The sequence below is a fragment of the Berghia stephanieae genome, chromosome 10, assembly GCF_034508935.2.
Source record: "Berghia stephanieae isolate SIO BIC M18660-M18661 chromosome 10, UCSD_Bste_1.3, whole genome shotgun sequence".
In the NCBI taxonomy this organism is placed as follows: domain Eukaryota; kingdom Metazoa; phylum Mollusca; class Gastropoda; order Nudibranchia; family Aeolidiidae; genus Berghia; species Berghia stephanieae.
Genome location: NC_088369.1, coordinates 25,860,987 through 25,868,486, shown reverse-complemented (window position 1 = coordinate 25,868,486; position 7,500 = coordinate 25,860,987).

The window sequence follows — 7,500 nt, the reverse complement described above, 5'->3', positions numbered from 1 at the left end:
CCCCCCCTGACATATTCAACGCTGCTAACAGCCAGTAACTAATTATACACCTGAGCATGGTGAGACAATGTGATTAAAAAGCCTTTTCCAAGGACTGTAGTATGCGCCGCTCTGGACTCGAACCCAGGACCTTCCGATCCGAATACGTGTGTAATACCACAAGACCATATAGCCGCACGAAATTAAGCAAAATATCTTTTCTCCCCATGGTCTCCGAACGCCGGTATGATGACAAGACGATTGGGATGTTAAAAGTAGCATTTACAGTGCGGTACCCATTCCTCCTCTTCTTATTCCTCGTTTTCACGTATTCCTCACTCACTCAATCCTCTTCGGGCCTGCTGGCACATGAGGGATCTCCACCTGGTCCTGTCAGCAGCTATTCTTGGGGCCATCTCGAGGGACAGAACTCTCTGTTTTAGGTCCCTCTCTTCGGTACGTTTTCAAGTCTCCTCGGGACGGTCTCACTTCCTCTTTCCTTGGGGTATCCATCAGTGTTTCATCGGGTCTGCGACAGACATGCCCCAACCATTGTCATCTCCTCCTTTTAATGAGACTCCCCAGAGATTCCACTTCAGCTCACGCTCTTATGTCCTCGTTTGAGATTGTGTTTGGCCAGAATATCTTGAATATTTGTTACAAACATTTGTTTTGGAATACTTCAAGTTTCTGGATGATACTCTCTGTGATCTTTCAACATTCTGATCCATAGAGCAATCTCATTATCTGAAATTTTCAAATGTCCCTATTTTCTTTGTACACATTCACGTATTTCTCGTTTTAACGGATTCATCGTCTTAAATATGTTGCCCGATCAAGCTCGAGGAATACGTGTTGCACTATATAGATACTGTGCGCTTGGCTAAGAAACTCACAATATTGCGGTATAACGGACCAACACACAAAACTATGTGTAATCTTGGTCGTTTATAGTCTGGTTAATACAGTTTAATGAGAATTATTCATAAACATGGAACAAAGACCAAGTGATGTCAACTTCGTTCCATCTAAACGTGTTGCACTGTATATAATATATAGTTCGGAGTTGACGTCACTCGGGTCTTTGTTGTTGTTTTTTTGTCATCCGCGTTTATGAGTAATTCTCACTAAACTGTATTAACCAGACTATAAACGTTCATGGTTACACACAATTTTGTGTGTGGGTCCGTTATACTTCCGGATAGCAATGTTGTGAGCATCTTAGCCAAGCGCAAACTATCTATAGATAGTATGCACTTGACTAAGAAGTTCACAACATTGCCATCCGGAAGTATAACTGGCCAACACACAAAACTGTGTGTAACCATGATCGTTTATAGTCAGGTTAATACAGTTTAGTGAGAAGTACTCATAAACGCGGATGGCAAAAAACAATAACAAAGACCGGAGTGACGTCATCTTCGAACTATCTACACCTATACGTTTATAGTTTTATGGAGAAAATCGTGTCGTAACTAGTCACCCATTTGGCGGTATAAAACAATGATCAGAAAGTGGTCGATTTTATTAACGTTATTGTTCAGAAAAGAAAAAAAAATTAGTCCGAGCACGTGTGAATGTGTGTCACAAATTCATTGTTTTGATTGGTCAAACATCTACTGGTTAATTATTGATTTAGCGATCTCCACCGCAAATACATTGCGGCTGTGTGGTCTAGTGGTATGCCACTCGTCTTGTGGCACAATATCCACTAAACGTGTTCAAAGCGCATTACAAAGGGTCCCTGACCAACATCAACACGTAACAAGTGGAACGAGATATGACGCCTGTTCGGCGATATTACAATTTTTGTCCGACAGAGACAGCGATGTTAACGGCTAGGTACTCCTTTTACACCTGAAACCGGTAAGAGAATGTGAGTAAGGAGCCTTTTCCGAGGACCAACTATGCGCCAAGCCTAGGCTCGAACCCAGGACCAACAACAACACATGATGATGAAGAAGTGGAATTATTTTACCAAGATATACAAGATGCTATAAATCAAACAAAGTCGACAGATACTGTGATACTTATGGGAGACTTCAATGCCATCATTGGGAAAGACATCATCATCATATGTTGGCAGACATGGTCTTGGAACAACAACCAAAAGAGGAGAAATGCTGGCTCACTTCTGTGAGAGAAACCGATTCGCAATTGTAAATAGAATGTCTAAACATCCCAAGCGTAGATTATATACGTGGAAAAGCCCGGGAGACAGATACAGAAATCAAATTGATTACATCGTGATAAAATCAAGATTTAAAAATAACATCACTAACTGCAAAACCCGCCCAGGTGCAGACATAGGGTCTGATCATAACCCCGTAATAATGAAGATGAGACTTAAGCTCAAGATACCAAGCAAACCAAAAAGGAAAACAAGATACAACACTGATTTACTGAGGGACCAGGAAGTTAGATTATACTCAGTAGAAGTGAGCAATATGTATGAGAAGCTATACATTGAAGATGAAGCCATTAAAGAAAGATCTGAAATTGAGAAGATTGATACCAGCTGGGAGGCTCTCAAGACTTCCAAAACAAAGGCAAATGAAATTGTATTACCAAACCAAGAAAATGAAGCAAAACAACCATGGATGAAGAATGAGATACTGGATTTAATGAAGGAAAGAAAACAAAATAAGGATAAACCAACCTATATGGCAATAGATAGGGAAATAAAGAAGAGATGTAAAGAAGCAAAGGAGGAATGGTTACATGAAAAATGCTCGAAAATAGAAAAACTCAAAAGAGAACAATAACCAAGGGCAATGTTCGAAGAGATCAAGAAATTGACGAAGAACAAACAAAACACGGAAAATTGTATAAAGACTCTAACGGAAATATGATATTCGAAGAAGAAATTATCAAAAGAAGGGGAAAGTATGTGGAAGACCTATTTCAGGACCAACAGAGATGAAAACCCAATACAGACATATAAGAAGGGACCAGATATAATGAAATCAGAAGTGTGATCAACCCTGGCAATAATGAAAGAAGGAAAGGCAGCAGGCATTGATGGCATTCATACAGAAATGTTAAAAGGGCTTGGAGAATTTGGCATAGAAACTCACAGAGCTTTGGGACATGATTTACAAAAGCAGCAATATACCAGAAGAATTAAGAACATCAGTATTTATACTCCTCCCAAAGAAAGCAAATGCAGTAAAAGGTTCCGACTACAAAACAATAAGTCTGATGTGCCATGTATTGAAACTGCTTCTAACTATCATACTGAGAAGAATAAAGAATAAAATAAATGTCCAAGTCAGTGAAGAGCAAGCAGGATTTCGAAGCAATAGCGGAACTAGAGAGGCAATTTTCAACCTCAAAATCTTGATCGAGAGACACCTGGAAGTCAAAAAAAAAAGTGTACGCATGTTTTATTCGACACTGTAAACCACAAAAAGCTGACTATCACTTTAAGAAAAATAGATATAGATGATAATGACACCGCCAGATAGCAAGCCTGTACTGGACCCAAAATACCAAAATAAGAAGCGGGAATATAATATCTGACCCTGTTGAAATCAAGCGGGGTGTCCGACAAGGTTGTGTCCTCTCACCGTGCCTTTTCAATTTCAGAATTTATATTCAGAGAAATAGAGAAGATGCACGGCGTAGTTGTGAATGGAAGAAACATTAATAACTTGAGATGTGCAGATGATACGATACTACTAGCAACAAAGAAGACCAACAAAATAAGTGATAATTGTGGACTGAATTAATATACAGAAAACGAAAATAATGGTATTCACACGAGCAGAAGAAAAACCAAAAGCCAGCATAACAGTAGATGGGAAAGCAATAGAACAAATACAGGCTTATACATATCTAGGACAGTACATCACAGAAGATGGCAGATCTATTGTAGAAGTCAAAAGAAGGATCAGCGTTGCCAAAATAAATTTCATGAAAATGAGAAAAATACTCACTAGTTTTAAAACTATCAACAAAAACAAAAGTGCGTAAGGCTAAATGTTATGTATGGTCCATATTCCTATATGCATGTGAAACATGGACCATAACAAAGGAGATAGAAAGAAAAATGATGCCTTTGAGATGTGGGTATACCGAAGAATTCTGAGAGTACCATGGACCAGAAAGAAATCAAACAATCTGGTTCTTATTGATGCAGACCAAAGGTCCAGAAAACTGTTGGCAGAAGTTAAAATGAGAAAACTGACTTATTATGGACAATTCCGGAGACACAACACCACCCAACAATCAGTGCCAGAAGGAAAAGTAGCTGGCAGAAAGGCACGGGGCAAACCAAGGAAGTCCAGGATAGGAAATGTGGAGGCAACAACTGGCAAAAAGATAATCGACTGCTCGGAATGGCCCTTGAGCGTTCCATGACATTCAACCTCTGTCGGGCACGGAACTCCGGTAAGGTCAGGTAAGTTGGTGACTATTAATTGTTGATTTTTATGTTGTTATATTCTGTTATGATCACCATTTGATTGGTCATTTATTATTGCCTATATGGATGTCACTTTTGTTGTGATTGGAAATTGTATTGATGATGTGTGGTTTTGGTTAGCCAGTCTCTCTCTCTCTCTCTCTCTCTCTCTCTCTCTCTCTCTCTCTCTCTCTCTCTCTCTCTCTGTCACACACACACACACACACTCACTCACATTTTCTCTCTCTCTCTCTCGACCCCTCTCTATCTATCTATCTCTCTCTATCTCAATCTATCTAACTATCTCTCTCTCTCTCTCTCTCTCTCTCTCTTATATATATATATATATATATATATATATATATATATATATATATATATATCTTTGTGCGGGGATTGTTAACCAAAATGTGTTGGGTATCCATGAAGTTGATTGTATGGTCTTGTGGTTTAAAATGGTAACGCCTCGGGGCATGGAGTTGTGCAGAGCTATAATAATATTTATTTAAATGCACCATTGTTGTCAGATCTAAAAATATAATCATGAGTTCATCTCTCAATAAGCATAGGCCGAAGTTGCGTATCATTAAAAAAAAAGTGAATTGAAACTCGCTGGGTGACATGAATTAGCCAATAATTGTGACGTTTTAAAAATTGCACATTGGTTCCTGACTCTCAGTATTGATGATAGGCGATTAGGTAAAATACTCATAACAATCACCAGCCGGATATAACTTACCAGCATACAAAGCTATGTGTAACCTTCAACGTTTATCGTATGATTGGTATAATTTAGTGAGAACTAATCGTTAAAATGGCTGTCTAAAACATTAACAAAGAGCTGAATGACGTCCATTTAGTTCCTTCTATAAAGTTGATGAAAACAGTTCATATAGACAGAAATTGATTTGTCTAACTCTGATCGGTATTGAACAATTTCATTTCTTTAAAATTTCTCTAAAAATACTTTTTCAATATCACAATAAAAGATACCAAAGAAATACACCTTCACGCCACAATCATTTTGATATAAAATTCAGAATTATCCAATGGAGAATACATTAAAGATTTCGATTTAAAACTAGAACAAGAATGGAGCGACTGACAGGCTCTAACAATCAAACAACTTCCGAGAGCAATAGAATACTTAACAATAGATGTCATGGTCTATCTTTCATCGTGGACTCAAATCCCTTTGTTCGCGTCTTGTTTTTATTTGATAGAATAAGAAATTATTATTTATTTAGTTCTCTCAAAGTAAAGTATAAAACAGAGTCTAAAAGCAGTTTCTTTGTAACTTGAAAATTTGAAAAGATAATATGAAATCGACAAGAGCGTACTTTTGCAAGTCTGGATTTTAGACGCAATTGTATGCCCTTTTTTTTTTAGCAATGTTGTAATGGACACTATGTTGCGTTGGTTTGAGAATATTTCCATGACAACAATGAGATCATAACTACATGGGTTCTCTGACATGAAGTGCACACCGTATGAGATCAATCATTTTGGAATGAAGACAATTCAATATTAGATATAACTAAAAATACACATAGGTATGATAGTAGATAAATTATGATTTAAAAATGATAATAATAATGATTTGAACAGCCAAGTAAAACGAAACAAAAATAAAAAAACAAGCAAATTACAACCAAAAAAAAAAAGAATTAAGGTTTCTAAAAAAAAACGCATAATAAGCTCAAACGTTAAAAGGACAGAACATGCCGACGTACACACATTTACAGATTAAGATCTGAACAAGTGCCAGAGAAAGCAAAAAAGAAAAATAGAAGAAAAAATACCATCAGAAAAATCAGTCTGTGGACTGATTTTTCGGATGGTATTTTTTCTTCTATTTTTCTTTCTTACTTCGACTGATTTTTGGGATGGTATTTTTTCTTCTATTTTTCTTTCTTGCTTCGACTGATTTTTGGGATGGTATTTTTTCTTCTATTTTTCTTTCTTGCTTCGACTGATTTTTGGGATGGTATTTTTTCTTCTATTTTTCTTTCTTGCTTCGACTGATTTTTGGGATGGTATTTTTTCTTCTATTTTTCTTTCTTGCTTCAACTGATTTTTGGGATGGTATTTTTTCTTCTATTTTTCTTTCTTGCTTAGACTGATTTTTGGGATGGTATTTTTTCTTCTATTTTTCTTTCTTGCTTCGACTGATTTTTGGGATGGTATTTTTTCTTCTATTTTTCTTTCTTGCTTCGACTGATTTTTCGGATGGTATTTTTTCTTCTATTTTTCTCTCTTGCTTTACTGGCGCCTTTCATATACACTTGTTCATATCTTTATTTTATACCGGTGCCTGCTCCTTAATTTCTTTAATTACATATTTCCAGGTTTGATAATCGAACGCGAAATATTGGCTTGTTTGCAATGGTATGAGAGTATTTCCATTACAACAATGGGGCCACAACAATTTGGGTTATTAGTCCTGCAAATAAGTACACGTTGGTGCAGGCTCTTTTCTTTAAAAGAAAAAAAAATGAAAATAATTGTGCAATTTTTCAGGTCTTGTTGTACGACAATGACTAGCCTTTCAACAAATGCGTACTTGGTTTAAGTCCCTTTCTTTGCGGCGCAAATTTAGGTCTTTAGAAAACTCTCCTACACTGAGATGTAAAATGAATAAATTGAGCTTTTATATAGAGCAATATCCACTAAACGTGCTCAAAGCGCTTTACAGGGGGTCCCTGGCTAACAGCAACACTTAATATGTAGGTCGAGACATGACGCCTGTTAGGCAATATTACAATTTTTTCGGACAGAGACAACGCTGTTGACGACCAGGTACTCATTATACACCTGAGTACGGCGAGAGAATGTGAATTAAGAGCCTTTTCCAAGGACTCAACTATGCGCCGAGCGAGGCTCGAACTCAGAACCTTCCGATTCGAAAGCGAGTGTCATACCATAAGACCACATAGCCGCTGGTAACAGATTTGTCTCTGACGAAAAAACATATTCTAATACCGCCTGACAAAACCTTATATGTTAAGAGTTGCTGTTGACTTGGTACTCATTGTAAAGTGTGTTGAGTCTGTTTAGTGGCTTTATATACTTTTATAAAATCTCAAACCTCATTATACCTGACTAAAGAGATAGAG